The sequence below is a fragment of the Salmo salar genome, chromosome 23, assembly GCF_965601325.2.
Source record: "Salmo salar chromosome 23, fSalSal1, whole genome shotgun sequence".
NCBI classification, from domain to species: domain Eukaryota; kingdom Metazoa; phylum Chordata; class Actinopteri; order Salmoniformes; family Salmonidae; genus Salmo; species Salmo salar.
In genome coordinates this window covers 26,634,693-26,658,965 of record NC_138313.1, presented here as the reverse complement: position 1 = coordinate 26,658,965, position 24,273 = coordinate 26,634,693, and the positions used below count along the sequence as shown (strand labels likewise).

Here is a 24,273-nt window from a genome sequence, read left to right as displayed (position 1 = left end):
AGGGGTTTGATTAACATAAGGCCAGGAGTGTTTCCAATTCACATGACCCGACAAGAAAACCCCCAGCCCTATAGTTATAGCACAGATGAAAAGGGAAGCTATCTATAATAATAATATTTTGTTATAGCCTACGAATAGGACCAAGAGTTTTACCTGACCAGGTCATGAGATCAGAAAAAAACTCAAGGCCCCAGAAAAGACAGGTACACAATTTGGCACACCACATCTGAACCTGTCTGTAAAAGTCAGAGTTGATATTGTCCAATCTTAAATGTCCTCCAGGCATATACTGTAGCTGCATTCTGTCTCTACTTGAAATACAGTAATTGCATAGGATATGAAGATTTTCCATGGGGTTGCATGTGTAACCTTCGTTCAATGCACTTTAATCTGCCTACAGTCAAAAACCAAATACATGTTTTTCTCATGTTATTAAAGATCCACTTATTGATACTGATCTATTTATACAGCCTGGCATTAATAAACTGTACAAAATAAGACAATGTTGTTGTTCAATCATTAACATAATGGCCCTCTTAGAATTCAATCTTCCAAACATGGTCAGTACAGTGGACCAATGTTCCCCTCTACTAAACCATGAGAGGGAATGGTCAAAGCTCCATTGAACAAGGAATAGGTGCACCATTAATATTCCAAAACAGGTTTTATCCCCAAGAAGGTGACAAAAAAACAGAAGAAAAGTCATTGTCAAGGACAAAGAGATTGGTTTCCATACAGAGGCGAAGTGTATTAGATTACCCAGTGAGAAGTCTCACCCTGACATCTGAAATGAGGCCCGAACTGTTGAAATCCATATTTCGCTGGAGGGACCTCCACGGCTCCCCGAATCCCACTTTAATCCCACTTCATTATTTGTTGTCAGAGAGGGGCAGTGAGATGAAGCCAGAGGAAGAGGGATGCCAGAGCGGGCATAGGGCGATGCACAGGAGGTGCACCTCAGAATGCACTCAAAAGATAATAGGGGGGCTGAGGGAGCAGGACTCCATACAGAGAAATGAATAAATCCTAATACCTTTCCGTTGTGTTGGCTCTATAAACTCTGAGGAGGTGGAGAAGAAGTATGCCAGTAAACAGTATTTTTTTCAGGCTTCATATTGTGGATTAATACTCTTTAGTCTAGGGCCAATGAATGTGACTGTACTGTATGTATTTGGATGTGTTTGTATAGAGTGAGGCTGACAGAGCGTGAGTATGTGTGTTTGTAGAGAAAGAGGTTAGACATGATAGTCTGACTAGCACATCCTCTTTCTAGGAGTGGAAAAGCGGCAGAAAATTACGACTTTGTGGGGTGAGGTGGAGTGATGCTTCTCCCACTGATATGAAACTGGGCGATTGGACATGTAACATAGGAGGGGTGATGGATGCATCCATGCCTGTTTGAACAGTGGGTGCTCTGACTTAATGGAAACTGACACCACACGGAGGGATCCTAGGATGGGTCAGGATGGTCTCCTTAATTCTCCCACTGCAGGTAAAAATAATCTGGGTCCAGCTGAGTCCCAATCTGAAACGAACAGTCGAGAGGCATGACGGGACATGCAGGGAGAGGAGGGCACAGGGAACTGTGGTGGTTGAGGTACCAGGCAGCCTACATAACCACTGGAGCTGTTGGTGAGTCCAGGCAGCCCCCTGATAAAAATGTATATTATTGAGTTTGGCCCTCTTACGGGATAAACGCTCCCACCGAGTGAACGGAACAGGAGCATGGCTGAGACAGACAGCCGGGGGAGGGACTTTGAAAAGGGAGCCTCCTTTAAAGCAGACCTGCTACTATTGCCGATGAATGAATGTCTTCCCACCTCAACGTATTGGCTTAGAAGGCGTAAATGGCACTGATCCCATTGCTTATTTATTCCCACTCTGACAGTAATTGACAGCACTGCTCGTTGGCGATGTGTTATAAACCAGGACCTGAATCATTTATGCATAGTACGAGCAGTTTGAGCGGTCCTACCAGTTCCTACCGGCTCTCCTAATGGAACTGGGAGCCCCTTTGCTGACTATTAGTGCAACACAGACAATGACGGCCAAGAAGAGAAAAATAACAGCAGAATGTGAAGTTCGATCCATTCTGAACCATTTGTCTATGGTACTGTAGGAAGGAATATCCCTCCCAGATCTTCCATGTTTCATGTTATTAACGGCTGATTCACGCATGCACACACACACACTTACACACACACACATGCAGACACACACAAAAAATGTAACTCACACTACACATTGGGACATTTTCACAAGCTTGATTTACACCATTACAGTGTTACTGGAGACAGGGGTAATGATCATGAATCACGTTTGGGTTTTGTCGTTGTTATTGTCAGTGATTTAGTTAAAGACTGAAAAATGAAAAGGCTGTTGAATACAGAACAAGATCCCTCTAAGATTTGGGGGTGGGGGGGGTGGGGGGTTCAACATGTACATAATGCCATCTAAGCATGGCTGGAGAGGACACAAAGAGAAAATTGGCAGATATCTCTTTAGCTCCATTGTGTAAGGTTTTCCCATACAAACATTCATGTTGTTTGTTTGATGAAAAGGACTGGATTTCACAAATAAAACATTGTTTCCTGTAAGCGTTTCATCCCCATAATAACACATCAGAGAGAGGGTGGAGGAATTAACTTAAATGAGCTTATACAAATGATCCGATTTCAGATGTTTTTGAATTGTGTTTAACCACACACCAACATACAGTTCAGATGATTGATAGCCGTATACGCTGCTGCAACTCTGTTTATCATATATCCTGATGCGTAGTCACCTTATCCCTATACATATCTACAATGCCTTGCAAAAGTATTCACCCCCTTGGCATTTTTCCGATTTTGTTACATTACAACCTGTAATTTAAATGGATTTTTATTTGGATTTCATGTAATGGACATACACAAAATAGTCCAAATTGGTGAAGTGAAATGGAAAAAAAACGTATTTAAAAAATTCAAAAAAATACAAAACGTAAAAGGGGTGCTATTCAACCCCTTTGCTATGAAGCCCCTAAATAAGATCTGGTGCAACCAATTACCTTCAGAAGTCACATAATTAGTTAAATAAAGTCCACGTGTGCAATCTAAGTGTCACATGATCTGTCACATGATCTTAGTATATATACACCTGTTCTGAAAGGCCCCAGAGTCTGCAACACCACTAAGCAAGGGGCACCACCAAGGAGGCGGCACCATGAAGACCAAGGAGCTCTCCAAACAGGTCAGGGACAAAGTTGTGGAGAAGTACAGATCAGGGTTGGGTTCTAAAAAAAGATCCGAAACTTTGAACATCCCACAGAGCACCATTAAATCCATTATTAAAAAATGGAAAGAATATGGCACCACAACAAACCTGCCAAGAGAGGGCCGCTCACCAAAACTCACAGACCAGGCAAGGAGGGCATTAATCAGAGAGGCAACAAAGAGACCAAAGATAACCCTGAAGGAGCTGCATAGATTGGAGTATCTGTCCATAGGACCACTTTAAGCCGTACACTCCACAGAGCTGGGCTTTACGAAAAAAATAAGCAAACACATTTGGTGTTCGCCAAAAGGCATGTGGGAGACTCCCCAAACAAATGGATGAAGGCACTCTGGTTAGATGAGACTAAAATGTTGCTTTTTGGTCATCAAGGAAAACGCTATGTCTGGCGCAAACCTAACACCTCACATCACCCCGAGAAGCATGGTGGTTGCTGCATCATGATGTGGGTATGTTTTTCATCGGCAGGGACAGGGAAACTTGGTCAGAATTGAAGGAATGATGGATGGCGCTAAATACAGAAATTCTTGAGGGAAACCTGTTTCAGTCTTCAAGAGATTTGAGACTGGGGCGGAGGTTCGCCTTCCAACAGGAGAATGACCCTAAGCATACAGATAAAGCAACACTTGAGTGGTTTAAGGGGAAACATTTAAATGTCTTGGAATGGCCTAGTCAAAGCCCAGACCTCAATCCAATTGAGAATCTATGGTATGACTTAAAGATTGCTGTATTCCAGCGGAACCCATCCAACTTAAAGGAGCTAGAGCAGTTTTGCCTTGAAGAATTGGCAAAAATCCCAGTGGCTAGATGTGCCAAGCTTATAGAAACCTACCCTAAGAGACTTTCAACTGTAATTGCTGCAAAAGGTGGCTCTACAAAGTATTGTTTTTGGGGGCGGGGTGAATAGTTATGCATGCTCAAGTTTTCAGTATTTTTGTCTTATTTCTTGTTTGTTTCACAATTAAAAAATATTTCGCATATTCAAAGTGGTAGGCATGTTGTGTAAATTAAATTCTACAAACCCCCAAAAATCTTTTTTAATTCCAGGTTATAAGGCAACAAAATATGAAAAATGCCAAGGGGGTGAATACTTTCGCAAGCCACTGTACTGCTAACGATCCAGTATCCCTGCACATTGTATATATGGTACTGGAACTGACCCTGTATATAGTATGCTTACTTTATCGTGTTCTTCTTATTTTTATATCTCATGTTCTTCGTTGTTATTTTTAGTATTACTTTGTTATTGTCATGTCCTGACCAGTAAAGGGGTCTTTTGTCATTGTAGTATGGTCAGGGCGTGGCAGGGGGTGTTTGTTTTGTGTGTTTTGGTGTTTTTGATTTTTGTTCTATGTTTTCTATATCTATGGTTAAATCTAGTTTTTTCTATTTCTATGTTGGTTTTTGGGCATGAACTCCAATTAGAGGTTGTCGTTGTCTCTAATTGGAGGCCATATTTAGTTGATGTTGTTTCACTTGTGTTTTGTGGGTGGTTATTTTCTGTATAGCCTGGATGCCTTATGGAACTGTTTTTCATTGTTTGTTTATTTTGTTTAAGTGTTTTCATCGAATAAATTAAGTATGAGCACTATACCCGCTGCGCCTTGGTCTGTCCCTTACGACGCCTATGACAGTTATTGATTACTGCATTGTTGGGATTACAGCTCGCAAGGAAGTCATTTCACTGTACTTGTGCATGTGACATTAAAACTTGAAACTTAAGATGAACAACCTTGTAGCCTACTGTAGATCAACAGCACTTCAACTGCAATTATTTCTGTATGTGGTTTAGAGCCTCTCAAGGACTTCTTCGCATTTACAATCCATGCCTCTGCTGCTCAAGAAGTCTATGTTGATCAGCCATTTGAGTCAGATGCGGTAGTGCGTGGGTAACCATAGTAGTGAATGTATTGAGCATATCAACACGACTACCATCACCTTTGAAAGGGTGTCGTGGCACTTTGCTGCACTCTATTCCATTCATGCATGCTGCTTTTACCAAAACATAAATCGTTTTTCAAGCAAAAATGAGTTATTTCCATTTGCCACATCTTGGTTACGGAATGTTATGCTTTTTCAAAATTCTAATAAATGTACTATAGATGTACTGTAGGTATTGTTTTTACACATTAGCAACCATTTCTTTCTTATTTTGATAGGCTGCACACGCCGAATGACTTGCAGTGGTCCATCATAGTAGGGCTGTTGTTTGTTGGTCATTGTGTAATCTTAACACCACGTTCCTGTATCTATCATGGCATCCTTTTTATTTTATTCTACATATACATTACCAGTCAAACATTTGGACACACCTACTCATTCCAGAGTTTTTCTTTATTTTTACTATTTTCTACATTGTAGAATAATAGTGAAGACATCAAAACTATGAAATAACACATATGGAATCATGTAGTAACCCAAAAAGTGTTAAACAAATCAAAATACATTTCTTTAAAGTAGCCACCCTTTGCCTTAATGACAGCTTTACACACTCTTGTCACTCTGGCAGAGCTCCAGAGTTCTTCTGTGGAGATGGAAGAACCTTCCAGAAGGACAACCATCTCTGCAGCACTCCACCAATTAGGCTTTTATGGTAGACTGGCCAAACAGAAGCCACTCCTCAGTAAAAAGGCACATGACAGCCAGCTTGGAGTTTGCCAAAAGGCACCTAAAGACTCTCAGACCATGAGAAACAAGATTCTCTGGTCTGATGAAACCAAGATTGAACTCTTTGGCCTGAATGCCAAGCATCACGTCTGGAGGATATTTGGCACCATCCCAACGGTGAAGCATGGTGGTAGCAGCATCATTCTGTGGGGATGTTTTTCAGCGGCAGGGACTGAGAAACTAGTCAGGATCGAGGGAAAGATGAATGGAGCGAAGCACAGAGAGATCCTTGATGAAAACCTGCTCCAGAGCACACAGCCAAGACAATGCAGGAGTGGCTTCGGGTCAATTCTCTGAATGTCCTTGAGTGACACAGCCGGAGCCCGGACTTGAACCAGATCCAATATCTCTGGAGAGACCTGAAAATAGCTGTGCAGCTACACTCCCCATCCAACCTGACAGAGCTTGAGAGGATCTGCAGAGAACAATGGGAGAAACTCCCCAAATACAGGTGTGCCAAGATTGTAGCTCATACCCAAGAAGAATCAAGGCTGTAATCGCTGCCAATGGTGCTTCAACAAAGTACTGAATAAAGGGTCTGAATACTTATGTAAATGTTGTATTTCAGTTAATTATTTTTTAGACATTTTGCTAAAATTTCTAAAAACCTGTTTATCTTTGTCATTTTAGCTTTGTCATCAGATTGATGAAGGGGAAAAAAACAATTGAATCAATTTCAGAATAAGGCTGTAACGTAACAAAATGTGGGGTCTGAATACTTTCCAAATGCACTGTATATAAAGACAATTATATATATTTTTCATTCTTCCTCGATGTTCTTTAAAATTATTTTTTCCTCTTCAATAACCTTCTAAAGCAATTTAGGGGTAAATAAAACCTTTGTCCTGGAACATGACGGGAAAAAAACAACATCATATGCTTTACTAGAAGCTGCAGTTGGCTTGCCCTTTTCTACTCTGCACATCTGGGTCTTGCGGCTTGTGCTCACGGCTCAATGATCAGGCAGGCTAGTGCTCGGCCACAGACAGATAGACAGAGAGCTTCTTCCTTATATCTGAACATATAAATGCACAAACGTCCCACAACTGCCTTATGTAACATTTTGTAAAATATGTAACGTAAAATATGTAAAAAATAAAATAAAATTGAGTGTCATAACCGTTCAGGCATCCTGCACCTTCATCCCCGGCGCAAATCAGGGGCGATAATCTGATATCAACTTTGGAGGGGACAATTACATTAAATTTTCTCAAGAGCAATTCCTGAGGGGGACACCAAACGTAATGCTGTAACACATAGCCTACGTTGTAATATGGTAAATGTATATTGAGGAACCAAAGAAATAAGGTGTTTGCCGTACTCCTAACTACCGGTACCCAAAACTACACAACTAATCACAACAGCAATACCATTGCCTTTAACAAATCTTAGTTCAGTCACCAGTTTAAGTTGAGAGTGGGGGTATCCATGGCATTTTCCAATTATGTTCCTATTTTACAAGTCAAAAAAATTGAGAACCTTTCATAATGTTGCCAAACAAAGACTCAACAAACTTACCTGAGACTCCCTGTCTCTGCCAGTCTGTCCCTGCATATCTGTCCCCAGCTCTGCTGTCTGTGTGCCATCTGTTGCCTGCTCTGCCTAATGACATCATTGTGAAACATTTCCATTAGTATTTCACTTCTTTCTTATGAACATTTTATCAACTAGTCTTTGAGATGTTAGGCTACTGGGGTTCTTACTTTGCGTTTTGGTATACTGAAAAATACTCTGATGTCCGTCTTTTTTCTGCCATTTTTCTACCTGGCTGGCTACACACACACACACACACACACACACACACACACACACACACACACACACACACACACACACACACACACACACACACACAGTGTGCAGGTTATTTACAGTAGGAGACGGGCTTCACCATTTACACAACATATGCTGCAACCTTTTGTCATTTTAATCGTTTGTTTCATATTGGCTAGCTTCCAACAATACCTGAATTTGCAAAGCTAGCGAGCACCAATTCCGTTTCAGTGGTGTTTGCTATAATCTTTGCTACCCGGGTTAAATAAAGGTGAAATAAAATAAATAAATAAAAGTTCCCTTGCGACAATTAATTTTTTGCAACGAGACCATTAAATATATTTAAGACAATGGTAGAACACAGTGTAGTTCTGTTCAGTTTGGACTTCAGTTTATCACTAACCTTATCACAGGGACTTTGAAGCACTAATTTACAGTAGATGCGAACCCTCTGTTACCCCGCCAACTAAGGAACTGGCAGTGGATCAAACCATTGTGAGGCAAAGGGTGGGGGGGGCGCAATCTTTTGAAACTTAAAAACGAGCTATTAAGTGTCTATAATCAGCACAATTGCTTTCATTGCGTATTAGTAATATTATTTAAATGACATAGTTATGTTTACAGTGATATATTGGGGGGGACAAATCATATTTTTCCCAGGATGGGGGGGTTGTGTCCCCCCCCGTCCCCCCTGGGATTTCCGCCCTTGGCGCAAATCCGTTGTTGACAGGTTGCGCAGCGCAGAGGAGAGATGGCAGGTGGGAATTACTTTATCTCGCTGTTGCGCATACCATGGCTCTCACCCTGAGAATTAGGCCAGCCACACATCATATGTAAATAGGGCAGAAAGACGCGTCTTCTGACTCGCAGATACATCGGAATTCTAATCCCGTTCACCGTGAGATTTTAGCTTTTGCATTATTTAGTGGAGGAAGGCCATTAAATGAGGCTCTGTTAAGGTTTAACTGCTGACATGACATAGCCTGTCATTTGTGACCATCAAGTACGACACTCTAAGTGGAAAAAATCGTAAGAACATTGAGATGTAAGGCTATATGTGAATGTTTTGTTAAGAAGAGGGGAAGTGAAATAGAATTGTCACACTAACGTTCTGAAATTACTTCTGGTGAATTCTCATCACATTGGATTTCCAGGAAAAGAGATCTTTTATAAGCACAAACTCATTTTCTTTTATATTGACCTCATAAGCTCGACACCTTTTGATTATACCTGCACACATACAGAATAGTCATTTGATTAAGAAAAGTTTGACAATACATCCTATTATTTTAAACCATTAATTTTCCTTTTTCAATTTGGCATTATGTCTACAAATGGTGACCTTAAAGGCCCAGTGCAGTCAAAAATATGATTTCCCTGTGTTTTATTCCATACTATGTGGTTGGAATAATACTGTGAAATAGTGAAAATTATGATAATGCCATTTTAGTGTTAGAGCTGTTTGAAAAGACCACCTTAAATTTCAGCTTGTTTTGTTGGGATTGAGTTTTGGCCTGCCTGGTGACATTAGAGAGAATTGTTCATTTCCGATAAGTGAAGATCTTGTAAAATAGAATATTTAAGCAATAATACCTGAGAGGCCATGTGTTATGGCATTTTTATCATGGCTGTGATAGACCACCACAGCCATGATAAAAATGTAATAACACATGAACTCAAGTGTATTATTGCTCTTATACAACGGAATACCGGCATTAAAAATCGAGATTATTTTCCAAACCATACATTTTTCAACAGAACTTGATGCTATATTCACTACCACTGGTTGTCAAGTGGCATTTTAGGCGTTCTCTGGTGGTTCTTATTTTCGTATTGACTGCCATGTAAAGCAAAACTACCCAAGCGCTGGTTGATAGTTCCAGAACCTTGGTTTTTAGGGACGCAGTCCATGGATCTGAAAGCAGCGCTGAAACATTGTAGCAAAGACACTGATGCAGCAGATCAGAATAGAAACCACAATGACACATTTTTCAGATGGTCACAGCATCGACAGCTATTTATTTATGACACTGAATTGCACATTTCTACGGGGCAGAGCTCGTTCCCCTAGGTTCTCATACATGCAGCCACACCGATTCTCTCTGTCTCTTCTATTGGATTTTTGTGGTTCTTGGTTTTTTAATTGTTGTCTTCTTTTATCTGGCTTCAGTTTGTGATTTCATCCATTGCCTCTTCGGCCAAAGTGCAACTGCAAATCAAACCACACCCTATTCAGTAGGTGGCGTAGAGACTCCAGAGAATATTACCCTTCTCATGTTTTGAAGCAGTTGCCAGATAGATGTTTATCCCCTTTTCTGACAGCCATTCCAGAAGCCATTCCAAAAAGCACTTCACTGCCCAGTTGGTTTGTCTTGATGTAGCTAGCTTCTTCATTTCTCTCCTTTTCTATGTCTATATCAGCGCTAACATTACTGATTTCTGCATGTCTAACGTTAGGCTCAGGTTGCTGGTCCACTTGCTCGTCTTCTTGTTTCATTTCTTTAATATCCTTCTCCTCTTCTTGTTGGCACCATTCATGAAAACGTTTGTGGATAAAACAAACCAAAAGTAGCTTTAAAATCATCGATGACGAGTTACAGGCACATGGGCAGGAGAGGCTCTAACAATGGAAATTCCAAACCACCCGTGGTATAATTAAGCAATAATACATGAGAGGCCATGTGTTATGACCTTTTTCTCATGTCTGTGATGTGGTCATAGCCACGAGGTGAAGCTGCTTTTATGCAATGGGTTACCAGCATTAAAAGTCAAGATTATTTCCCAATAAGGCCTGAGGAGGTGTGGTATATGGCCAATATACCACGGCTAAGGGCTGTTCTTATGCACGACGCAACGCAGCTCTTAGCCCAGGTATACTGGCCATATATCACAATTCCCAGAGGTGCCTTATTGCTATTATAAACTGGTTACCAACGTAATTAGATCAGTAAAAATGTTTTGTCATACCCGTGGTATACGTCTGAAATACCACGGCTATCAGCCAATCAGCATTCAGGACTCGACCCACCCAGTTTATAATTAGATTTTCATAATGGCAAGCTAAGACTGAAGGTTTGGTTTGCGAAACTAGCAAGTATGTTTGTTTGGTTACCACGGTAACTACTGTAGCTATCTAGCAAACTTGCTAGCTACTTCAGTTGATGTTGAACACAGTTCCAACGGCAAATGAACACATTTCCAGTGGCAAATGTGTTCAATTATAGCCATGTTATAAAAGCGATAATCAACTCAGGGCTCTATGCGTTCTCTGGAAAATAATACAACCCCGTGGAAGCGCATAGCTCCTCGTTGATTATCCCTTACATATTTCATCCACACAGATGCCACCTTGCATACTGTAATAATGTATTGGCCAAGAACATCCTCATATTGTGCATACTGGTTCTCAATGCTACAATAATGCAAACATAGCTGTCAGCATGATTTAGTCAGCATGATTTAAGAGCAGATTATTAACTCTTATCATTGGAAATTGGTGCTCAGATAATTATCCTAAAAGGAGCTGCAATATGCTTATTAAAGTGGAGGAATATTCATATTCATGTATGAGCGCAGCATTCTTCATCGTTAATGTATTCCATGTGTAAAATACCTTGTGGAGTTACAATGACATAATAAATAATGCAGGGATGATGAATGAAATTGTCTGGCCCAAGCTATGCAAGTAAGATAAACACACAGCATATGTGTAATGGCACCGCTGTTGCCACAATGTGCTTTGTAAAGTCCATTCCCCTGACAGAACATATGTATCAGTGAGACACGCAAGCACGCATACATACACACACACGCGCGCACACACACACACACGCACACACACACATGCACACACACACACTACCTGAATTCACGATGATCCGGCTCAGTTTAATACGTCAGTATTCTACAATATTGTGTTTCTCACCTTGGTTTATGACCTGTATCTGCAGTAGATGAGGGCGGTGTACGTAATCAACAAACGTGTCTCTTTCAGGTCTTTAGTGAAGGTCGGCTGAGGTAGGAAGGGAGTCCATATTAATTACCTTCAGAATGGAGGGTATTCAGCTCTTCAATCTTCTATTTCAGATTTAATCAGGCTCTGGAAGGACTGGCTGAGATTTACAGAGAACGAGCAGGAAGGAGAGAGGAGGAGGGAGAGTAGGAGGGGGAGTGTTGAAAAAGAAGGCTTTCTCTGAGAACCACTATGAGGCCATTTTTACATTCATTATGGCTTTTTAATTTCTATAAGTAATTGTGTCTTTTCACAATGGGCTTTATTTTACAGTGCAGCTCACACGGCCTATGGTTACAGCCCATAGAGCTGCTTGTCGGCTGCTGTATTGCTCCACCGTGGCTGCCAATGCGAGCATAGCAGGCTCTCCCTGAACTGTAATGGAATGATGAATTAACGATCACACATACAGCACTGGTACACGAACGGCAGCATTAACGGACAGGCACGCACGCACGCACGCACGCACGCACGCACACACACACAGACAGCTGTTCCATCACAGGTCTCCATTCTCTTATGCAGTGGTTACAGGAAAAGCCCCTCTATCTGCTAGTCATGTGCTTTTTTTTTTCTCCACACTCTACACCATAGCCCTGGACCACTCTGCATAATGGTGTGCTTGGCCCTCGCTTATCGATCTTTCCACTGTTTTCACCTGACTCCTGGATTAGGGTTAATTCTCTGATCCAGCAGCATTTTCAGCATTTAAAGGCCATGGCGTATCCATGGCGATGGCAGACAGCAGTCAGTTCTTCATAAAGGTGTGACAATTTAGGACCCCCTTTTCTTCACCCACCTCTCTCTCCATCCCCCCACTCTTGAATCCTGAGGTGTCATATTTCTTTGTCAACCGTCACCCCTCATTTTCAAATTATTACAGTGCAATGTGACACTTCTGGGTCAATGAATACTGGAGATATTGATTTAAAAAATACACTCGGCTTGACTTTTGTGTTATATGTGTATATGAACACTATATATAGTAGTCAAATATCCCTCAAGTAGAGTTATTATATGAGGCCCCCCTCTTTATATTAACTACTACCTCCAGGCAATAAAAAACTTATTGGGTGCTGGAACAGAGGTGAGACCTAATGGGAAAAAAACCCCAATTTCATATAATTCTCCAGCAGTATCTCAAGGATGAACCTTTTTGAGCAGTCAGTAGAGTTTGTGACGTAATTCGTAATGTGGTGTTAGTTCTCCATTATGAAGGAATCAAACAAGATGAAGCTACATTGCTGACATAGATACCTGTAAATGATACAACAGTGTGTTGTTAAAGCTTTTTACAGTTTTGAGAGACTTCACATTCTTCCCATGCCACAACCACTTACATCAATGAAGAACTTGACATCTAATAAAAAAAGACAGACTTCTCTTTACACTTGAAATGATGAAGAGCGGAATATGTAAGGTATCTATCACATTTCACAACACATACTGGAATTTTTGCCTAAAAGGCATTATTTGACCAGGGAAAAAATCAATTTAGGTCCATTTCACACTTTCATGTTATTCTATCTCTCTGGTGTTATTTTTATTCACTTAGCTTAAACAGATTATGCTGTTTGGAGGAACTCAGAGTTCTTTGCGGTTGACAAATTGAGCAGTGCCTTTCTCAAGGCTTCCCTTTATTTGCTAAGGAAGACTAAGGCAGACAAGGAGGATGAGTAGGAAGAAGAGGGGGGACAGAGTTCTTGGCTGATAACTTTTTCCTCAGTTGTCAAAAACTAAGTTAGAGATATTTTTTTACATAAAAGAAGATGGAAAGCCCAGGCTTCATAATGCAACCTGATCAAGCTGGTGTCCTGTGTGTTTTGGAATACAAATTAGGAAAATGCGCCGAGCAAAGACAGTTTACCTCTGCCCCACAAGGACACTGACTGTAATCTCAATGTCAGACAATTTTCTGGGGGGGAGGTTGTGCAGAATTCTGAAAGAGCCATATCTGCTTGACCTTGTATCCAATGAGAAACAGTAGTCTTGCCTTGCTTCCCCATGCATTTTGGCTACTACTTTATTGATCAATTTAAGCTCTCTACTAGCACACTGGTGTATCACCAGATCCACAATGCAGACACATCCTGCTAAGTTTAGCAGCACAGTGAGCCCAGCTTAATGGTCAGACTCATTGGTAAGTGGAAATGGGAGGTCAAGAAGCTAATATGTCCTCGACTGTCCCAGATAAAATAAAATGGTCTCAGATAAAATCTTTCAAAATTAATTTCCTTTATTTACTTATTCCAGACACTGTCTGGGACTCTTTTGATCCGGGGGATGAGATCACCACTAAACCAGGCTTCTGTATATCATAATAATTTCCCTACAATTAACCTCACTTTTATTTATCTGATAGATAGATTCAGAGGTTTGCCCTTGCCCCTTGCTTCACAGACACTTTTGTCATCTCTTGTGGGCACAGAAATACTCCCAGGCACATTATGTAAGTATCTCTAAGACCATGCCTCTGTCAGTTAGGACATCACACAGAGTAGAAGAGCTGGCTGGTTCAGCACCTTGGAGAGCTCAAGACAGAGTAGGGCCCAGTTTCCCGATAGTGATGGAACTTAGGCTTATTAGTGTTTTAACAATGCAACGTTACTACAACGGCCGAAGATGTAACATTTGTTTTCCAAAATACCACGCAGAGAGAACAGTCGCTAAGTGCGTCATTGGAGCATGTGTCAATGCTGATCGGATCGAAAGAAAGGTACTGTAGCACTGCTCTCAGATCAGCTTTCTCAATTCTAATCTTATCTTTAACATTATAATTATTTCACAATACTGACGACAGATCAGCTCCTAGAGAGATACTGCCATCTACGGCTGCACATATTGAGACGGCTTATTCTAATGCTTACCCAATAATAATGCAGAAGATCACATCATTGCACACATGTTACTTTTATTTAACTAGGCAAGTGAGTTAAGAACAAATTCTTATTTACAATGAAGGCCTACCCCGGTCAAACCCAGAAGACGCTGGGCCAATTGTGCGACGCCCAATGGAACTCCCAATCACGGCCGGATGTGATGCAGCCTGGATTCGAACCAGGGACTGCAGTGACGCCTCTTGCACTGAAATGCAGTGCCTTAGACCACTGCGCCTTTCGGGAGATATGTTAGGCTACACATCATTAAATATATTGAGACTAATTACAGACAGTAGCCTACAAGTTGTAAAGTAGTGAAAATGAAAACGGTATATTTCCAAATGATTGAAATAGGCCTATATCTTACTGTATTTATATTTAATGCAGTCGTCTCGGTTTCATTTGAAGCATCTTTTTATACGTCACTTGTTTGTATCAATTGTAAAGACATTGTCAACTTTGTATTTGTAGTCAGCTTTGTTCTGAAGTTATCGGCAGTCACAGAGAGACGGATAAACCGTGAGATTCTATGTTTAGCGGAGAAGATCTCTGTATAAATTGATGCAGTAGGGCAAAAAAAGGATCTAAAGACGCACTTAGCCGTTCTACGACTGGTCTGAGGCAGGCATTAGATTATGACTGTTTTTGGAAACAGCTTGAAGATTTACCGATGCTCCAACGAAGGTTCTAATGTTGAACTTAGCCTTAAGATGCTTTTGGGAAACTGGGCCAAGGTCTGAGGAGGGCTGGAGGCTAGTGGCTTCCTGTCCCATCCTGTGGCAATCTGTTTTGCCAGTAGTGGGCCGTAGCAGTCACACTGACCCCGTGGCACAGTATAAACAAGATTTAGTGGGCAGTCAATATGTTCCAGACAGCTCCAGCCCCTTTCCCCAGCCTGATGTAATTGGAAAGAGCTCTCAGATATGGTGGATCCACACTCTCCCAGCTTCTCACTCAGTGACAAAAGGAGATCTCCTGCACGACCAATGAATCCCATTTTACTCTAACTGATGTTGTTAGGCACAGACAAACTCCCTTATGACAGAATGAGGGGACAAACTCCTTATATGTGATTGTGAAATCTTAGCTGATAGCTTTGATTGGAGTTAAACTCTGCATTGTAAAAATTGCTGGTTGAATATTTTCTGCATCATATCCAGAGAGTATATTAGTCTGACAACGACCATTGTTGCTTCCTTGTTGTCTTTCTCATTTAATTTCACTCTCGCCTCTCCCCCTTACAGATTCATTACAGTTTGATGATATCAGATGATTGCTCTCACTCCTGGAACAAAAGGCTGCTGGTCCCCCTGGCATGAGATCTAAATTTGACGGGCTTTTCACTCAGACATCAATGAGTCACTTTGCCAGAACATGTCTGCCTCTAACCATATCCTACTAGACATGAAGGGAGAAAGAAATTCAATAGTATGACTTGAATGCCAAATCAGTGTGAATGTGATTCTTGTACCAACATTTTTGGGTTTTACATATATACTGTACAGTAGAGCAGGCGGCATATTGTTTTCACTACTCTTTTAAAACTTGCATACCTTGATTAGAATGTTATGGCGCTGACATTCTATCGATATATGGCACAGCAGAACTCATCATTGCCTAAAGAGTTTTGCTACAGTAGCCTTCCAAATACAGCTCAGTAGTAAATGTTGCAGATCCTCTCATACTATGGTTTTCTTATTTAAATATGGCTAAAGACGTTCTTTGTTTACGACATATAACATGGCAGTTGTAATTTCATTTGAAAACAATCATGCAAAGTGATTTACTTCGTATTTCAGAATGGAATGAGAAGCACTATTAGAGCAGCCAGTGAGGACACAAACCACACTGTCATTACGGAATACCTGTGGAACTGATCGTGGCTGACAGCTCTCTCTGACACACGGGAAAAGCAATCACAAATGGAAGCATTTTCATTTCCATTAATTTAGTTATGGATTAAAACCTGACCCATTTACTAATCGCGGCAGTGGCACGGTTTTGTCAGCGCCCGTGCTGGGGTCCTGGTTGTTAGACAGATTACACCATTAGACTATCATCCCTGCTCTGTATCCGGGACCACCTGAAGGCAGGTGGTGGGTGGGTGGGTGGGGCTTTAAATCAATCAAAATACTTAGAGATAAAGAGACCTACTTTGCTATCCTTTGCAACCACATAGTACATGGAGGATTGGCAGGCAGTTGAGTAGCGGTATATACAGTATGTGATGATGGTGGGGCATGGGTTATTTTTAGATTGGTGCTCTTTTCAGATTTTGTATCTCTTGCTGGAAGGGAAATCAGTGGGTGAGGTGCAGGAGGGGGAGATAGAGGAGGAGAAGGAGGTAGAGGAGAAGGAGAAGAAGGTGTGAGGAGAAGTATGGGGAGGAGGAGATGGAGAAGGAGGTGAAGGAGATGGGGGAGAAGGCGGTGGGAAGAGAAGTTGGCGGAGGAGGAGCGAGAGGAGGAGGAGAGTGGGTCAGAGGAGATGGGGGTTTGCCACAGAGACAGGCAGCTCCTCGGAGTCAGGAATAGGCAGGCCGATCCTCCAAGTCTGCCTGAGGGGGGCCTGGTTATTACACCAGCGTCTGCTTGGCACCGTGCTCTCCTCTCTCCACTTGGGGCGATGGAGCCATGTGGTGCTGTAACCAGCCTCTCCTCCACTGTCTCTCCCTTGCCTCTCCCCTGCCTTTTTGTGTATCCCCTAACAGCTGTCCACACGCTTGCTCCACATTGTGCATAGAAAACGACCTATAGGTCTCTGCATGATGGCGGGCACCTCAGAATGATGGCCCAGGCTGACTTATGGAAAATCCGGCGGTGCTTCATACGGTTCTAGAGAGGACCTCTCCAGCTTGGTCCTATGTACCTGGGTGGAGAGAATGGCAGGGTGAATGACCAACATGTGAGTCAATTTCAAGTGTCTCCCAATAGCCACTCCATCTGGGAGATCATCTTGTTGGACATTACATAAATTCTAGACAGGATAGATGCTGTTGTAGTACTGAGCATGAGTCGTATGGAGGGGACGTACTTCACTCAGGCATTAAGGAGTGAACATGGATCCACAGAGGAGAATTGTGTTGGTGTAATTGTTGTTCGTGGTTCTTTACAGATATTAGAATCCACAGTCTTTAATCAGAGTATCCACTGGCAAAAAGCAGCTTTTAGATTCTGTGGGTGGAATGAATCATGGCTGAAGTCAGGGCAGCATTTCACTGCTAATGGCCGAAGTGCATTAATGTGAAAAGTGCATTAAAACTTTCAATGGTTTATCCGGTAGTCTGTAATAAAAACGGAGAATGTCAATTAAAATATGCAATATTAATGAAATGATATAAGGCACAACGATACTGTACAAGGAAGACCCAGTTAGCTGGAGGCTATTTTTATATTTTCAAAAGGTTCAGCTCACTCAAATGGGAAACAGGCTGTTATCCAGTGCATTTCCTTTCATTCAGTGACAGCAACAAGCAGCCACAGCATGTGGGTAGCTAGCCCAGTAGTGGCCTTTTGTGACCACACACCAGTCTTCAAGGACAGCAATACACCCTCTTGTGGCAAACAGAATCCATATCACAGAGGATTTCCAATATAGCTACCTCTTTGGCAAAAGAAAGCAATTCCATTTTCCCATTTGCCATATCAACTGTAGCAGCTGAGTTGCTTGCTACAGTATCTGTCACTGCAGTTATCACAATCGAAAGTTCTGTTCAAGTGCTTATTGAGGGGATGTTCGGTTGAACATCAGTCTCTTGTTCCCCAGTAATCTGGTGACCGTCAACAAAAGGACAGCACCGCTTCAAGATATCACAGACATTATTTTGCTCTATTACTGTACCTCTGTAGTAATTCTGAAATGACTACAGCCACAACATTGTACTATGCTCTGTGTTACCACATGTTAAAGGTCAACTTAGGGCAAAAACACTAAAATAACGTATTTAAACTGTAGAACTGATCAATGTACCATCATACCAGCTCATTTAATGTAAAAAAAATAATAAAATGGATGAATAAGATATTTGGCTACAGAAGTGCCGTTTCGTACCGATCTCCTCATCTTCTGTCCACCCCCCAAAAAATTAAAATAAACACACACTAGAGGGGTTGCTGGCTAGCTAAAGTGGCTAGCTTAGCCAACGAACTAGCTGCGTCGGTCGCGGCGAGCATGACCAAAATGACACGTTGACGAACTACAAAAGGCACACTCCATTTCTGTTTGAAAATTGAGAAAGGGGAGGAGTTTGACCTTTTTTCGTGCACAACATCTAGCTTTAATACAATGTTGTTATTAGTGTTATTACAGCATTTCTACACATTTTTAAGAGCAATTCAATGTAAATTGAGATTGTTATTTTGTGACTATGTCTACACAATACTCACCACTGAAAATCCCTTTGTAGTGTAGAAATCTATTAGACCTTGCCTTTTCTGTCCTGTGATTGGCCCACATGCTTTTAATCTTATAAATAGGGTCCATTTGTAATGGTTGTTTTCCCCCTCTTTCTTAAAAGCCCAATGTAGCTGTTTTTATATCAATATAAAATAATTTCTGGGTAACAATTAATTCTTAAGTATCTTACTGTAATTGATATCCATTAAAATGGTAAAAGTAGCTTTAATGCCAAACACTATTTCTCAAGCAAGAATTTATCTAGGACTGTCTGGGAGTGCTCTGAATAGGCAGGGGGAAACTGACAACTAGCTGTAATTTTACATAGAGGTTTGGAACTCTCTTTGTTATTGGTCTATTAACCAATTTACCTCATGGTGATGTTACTATGGAAAGCCAAAAACTCCTGCCCATGCAAACCTGCTGATTAAAAGGTCCTGTGTAGATTGTATTTTCAACCAGCAACTACCAGGAAAAACCACTGCTACATTATTTCCTACACTTTTACACTGTTAGTTTCATTAGCTGTTGTACAATTTGACAAAAAACGAATTTTGACTACACTTGGCCTCTAACATGGAAGTCCTGTCTGTGGTGCTGAGAAGATCCTTTAGGTTAAATTATATGTAGTGGCAGTCCCACAATTCGTGTAGCAAGCAGAGCAATAATCTTAGCATTCTCCATGTGTAGGGTGCCCACCCACTCTGCCCAGACTACAGCTCGGCTTTCAATACCATAGTGCCCTCACAGCTCACCACAAAGCTCAAGGCCCTGGGACTGAACTCCTCCCTATGCAACTGAGTCCTAGACTTCCTGACAGGCCGCCCCCAGGTGGTGAAGGTAGGCAACATTACCTCCTCCACACTGATTCTCAACACGGGGCCCCACAAGAGTGCGTCCTCAGTCCCCTCCTGTACTGTGTGTCCTCACACAGTTCCAACTCCATCATCAAGTTTGTAGACGACCTGACAACAGTAGGCCTGATTACCAACAACGACAAGGCGGCCTACAGGGAGAATGTTCGCACTCTGACGGCGTGGTGCCAGGTAAACAACCTCTCCCTGAATGTCAGCAAAACAAAGGAGCTGATTGTGGACTTCAGGAGGAACCAGGCTGGGCACACCCCATCCTCATCAATCGGGCTGCCATGGAGATGGTGAAAAACTTCAAGTTCCTAGGCGTACACATCTCAGAAGAACTGAAATGGTCAAACCACACAGACACCGTGGTGAAGAAGGCACAACAGCGACTCTTCAACCTCAGGATGCTCAAGAAATATGGCTTGTCCCCGAGGGCCCTCACAGTGTTCTACAGGAGCACCATTGAGAGCATACTGTCGGGCTGCATCACAGCCTGGTACAGCAACTCCACCTCTGCAGACCGCAAGGCGCTACAGAGGGTGGTACGCTCAGCTGACAAACCATTGGGTGCCCACTGCCTGCCCTCAAGGACACCTACAACACCAGGTGACGCAGGAAGGCTAAGAAGATCATCAGGGACCCCAGCCACCGAACCATGGCCTGTTTTCACCATTTCCATCACTCAGACGTGGGCAGTATAGGAGCATCATGGCACAAATTGTAAAACTGGCCAATAGTGTCTACCCCCAGAACATCAGGCTGCTGAATAGCCACCACTAGTCAGCTGACTGCTCACCCTGTGCATTGTTTTATTTCACTTAGTCCTGTATTGTTTGAACCCGTAGATCAATCATTTCACTGTACCCTGTAATTACATCTGCAACCCTGTACATGTGACTATTAAACTCTTTAATCTAATCAACATTTCACTTCCTGATGTTATAAATACATTTTAACAAGACAAATAGAATTTTTCATGCTCTGAATCATTCAGCGGGGTCTTTCTCTAATATATCATAAACATTACAGTGCTGTGAAAAAGCATTTGCCCCCTTTCTAATTTTCTCCACTTTTGCATATTTTTTATACTGAATGTTATCAGATCTTCAACCAAAACCTAATATTAGATAAAATGAACCCGAGTGAACAAATAATACAACATTTACATACTTATTTAATTTTTTTAATAAACAATGCCCCTGTGTGAAAATGTAATTGCCCCCTTACACTCAATAACTGGTGGTGCCTCCTTTAGCTGCAATGACTCCAACCAAACGCTTCCTGTAGTTGTTGATTAGTCTCTCACATCGCTGTGGAGGAATTTTGGCCCACTCATCCATGCAGAACTGCTTTAACTCAGCGACATTTGTGGGTTTTCAAGCATGAACTACTCGTTTCAAGTTCTACCACAACATCTCAATTGGGATTAGGTCTGGACTTTGACTAAGCCATTCCAAAACTAAAAATGTATTGCTTTTTAGCCTTTTCCATGTAGACTTGAATGTGTGTTTTGGATCACTGTCTTGCTGCATGACCCAGCTATGCTTCAGCTTCAGCTCACAGATGGATGGCCTGACATTCTCCTGTAGGATTCTCTGATACAGAAAATAATTCATGGTTCCTTCTTAAGGCAAGTCGTCCAGGTCCTGAGGCGGCAAAGCATCCCCAAACCATCACACTACCACCACCATGCTTGACAGTTGAGTCAACCTTTTGGACGAGATGGGTTAAAAAGCAACACATTTGACGTTTTGGAATGGCCTAGTCAAAGTCCAGACCTAATCCTAACTGAGATTTTGTGGCAGCACTTGAAACGAACAGTTCATGCATGAAAACCCATCAAAATACAAAATCATTTTGTAAGTCGCTCTGGATAAGAGCGTCTGCTAAATGACTTAAATGTAATGTAAATGTAACCCACAAATGCCACTGAGTTAAAGCAGTTCTGCATGCAAGAGTGGGACAAAATTCCTCCACCGTAATGTGAGAGACTGATCAACAACTACAGGAAGCATTTGGTTGCAGTCATTGCAGCTAAAGGTGGCACAAGCAGTTATTAAGTGTAAGTGGGTAATTGCTTTTCACACAGGGGAATTGGGTGTTGCTAAACTTTGCTAATTAAATAAATAAAGTAAGTATACTTTTTGTTGTTGTTTGTAAACTCAGGTTCCCTTTATCTGATATTAGGTTTTGGTTGAAGATCTGATAACATTCAGTAAATAAAATATGCAAAAATAGAGAAAATAAGAAAGGGGGCAAATAGTTTTTCACAGCGCTGTATATCCAAAAAGTTGGATTTCATGACCTTTTAGGATTGTGCTGGTTGTGGTGGTCCTCTGCAAAGTTGTTTCCACGGGTCACAAAAAGCTAAATTAACTTGACACGAGCTGAATTAAATGTAAAAGGCTTTGAAAATAAAAAGTTTGCGGTACACTCAATGCTTTGTTGACAGTTCACTGAGATACTTGTTTTTGTGAGAAACCTTTTAAAAAGAACAGGAATTTCACATTGATATGAAAGGTGCATATAGTATGAAAATACTATGTCATGATTCAAAATCAATATACATCTTAACTCGATTGTGTTTTATGTCCTTTGGATTTGAGAAGAAAGATGAGAAATTCAACGGTGACCCTGTCAGTTAGCCTTAATTCTTGCACAGAATCCAGCCTAGCTGATGCAATACTATTTTCCTGATTTTTGACCACTTTTTTTCTCTGGCCTCTATTCATTTAGTCACTATAAATTTGTCCATCCTAAAAGAGTAAAAAGTCCATTACATTTTGAACGAATTATGATAGAGACATGAGGTTTAGACCATTGGTTTTCTTAGAGGAGTATCTACGGAATTAACATATTATTTTATCCATTGGTCAAAATATACATGTGCTTCAAGTATCAATGGTAAAGTGCTTGCAGAACAATAGCTCCATATGGAGCCTAAGTCCCATTCATGGTTGAAATAAATATTGCTCTCCTGGGGGTGATATGCTCATATCCACTGAGAGGTACTCATACTATTCTAGAAAAACAATCATGCAAAAGAATTGTAGTCAACAAGTAACTGTGAATGTGATGCAACAGTAGTAAGCCATTCATTGTGGGAAATGCCCACACAGGAGGTGCGCAATACAATAAGTAGCCTATAATAGGGTAGAATAAAATCGTGACTTGATATGGGGAAGTTTATTTGCAGACATTTAGGGGAAAATAATATTCCTTGTCTCTTTAAAAATATTAAGCAGCTTTATTGAAGTTCCTTTCAGGGCCACTAGATGTATCTCTGTTCCATTTTTCGATCAGCGCATCCTCTCGCCAGCAGGGACGAGAGGAGACCTCGGCATTTTGTCAAGCAAGTGCAGCCTGAATCGTGAGCGAATAAAATATATTTAAGTTCTTTATTTTTCATGTCGTTAAGATAAAGAGGTGTGCGCAAGAGCCGGAGCAAATGGTCGTCTCTAGTAAAGGAAACCATTTTTGGATTAAAAACACTTTATTCCGGCAGAGGGGGATCCTTTAGTTTTTCTCTTCTGCAAAATTGTTGAACGGAATTATGACGAAGTATGAAAAGGCGAGTTTATAACCTTTGAAGTGAAATCTTTTTTTTTGTGCCGAAGCTTGTGCCTCAGATTTTTGGGGAGATGATTCTAAAGAGCATTACACTCTGAAATAACGGGACATGGCACTGAGGAAAATTGTCTGAGGTGACGAGTGGTGGAGATCAAGCCTCATGGTAAATATACATATATTGAAATATGACTGTTCAAACATACTATTCGGTCACAGCTCTTGTCTACTTTTATCAAATGGCGATTATAAATGCGAGCTTTGAGTCGAGGTCAATTGTAAGATATTGGGAAGGAGGGAAAAACTAGTTCTAGACTACCTAGCCTACATGTATTTATTTTCATGCATAATGTGTATATTAGCCTATATAGCCTATACAATTATCCTAGAGTTATGATGAATTTCAAATTGGGATGCTGGCATGGTGGCTACATTCAACGACAGAGTATATTTTGCTATGTTTAGCACATATGCTCCTGTCCAGCTCTCTGGTGAAGTCTCTGTCTTTTGGAAGCTCACACACTCACGTGCTTTCATGTTTAATATGAAAATGTGATTAAACTACTTTCATAATGGTCGGTTGTGCTGATGCCAGTTGCCCAGGTGCTTAGGTCCAAATCACCATCCATTTTAATACCACCTGCAGCCCTGTGAAGAGACCTAACCCTATTTATTAAGTGCAATAAAGAACCAGTAATGAATTTCTCTGCGAATTGTAATAGAACATAATCATCACTGATGAAGGAAAATTAATTTCCACCCGTCTTAATTCAATTGAAATTTTAATTGATATTCATTTAGCCATAAGGTTAAATACCTAACGCTGAGTCGGGAATGTATTAGCCTT

General features: G+C 41.3%; 1 protein-coding gene across 3 annotated transcripts in view; it reads left to right on the top strand.

Moving 5' to 3' along the window:
- Nucleotides 1-24,273, top strand: part of LOC106584306 (neuroligin-1) — a 360,873-nt gene that overhangs the window by 23,324 nt on the left and 313,276 nt on the right. For 2 of the 3 annotated variants that reach the window (XM_014169396.3, XM_014169395.3), the window contains exon 1: nucleotides 23,171-23,592. The exons of the other annotated variant lie outside the window; for it this stretch is intronic. The gene's annotated coding sequence lies outside the window, so the exon portion shown is untranslated. Of the gene's footprint in view, nucleotides 1-23,170; nucleotides 23,593-24,273 lie in introns of those variants that run through there. 3 annotated transcript variants of the gene reach the window in all.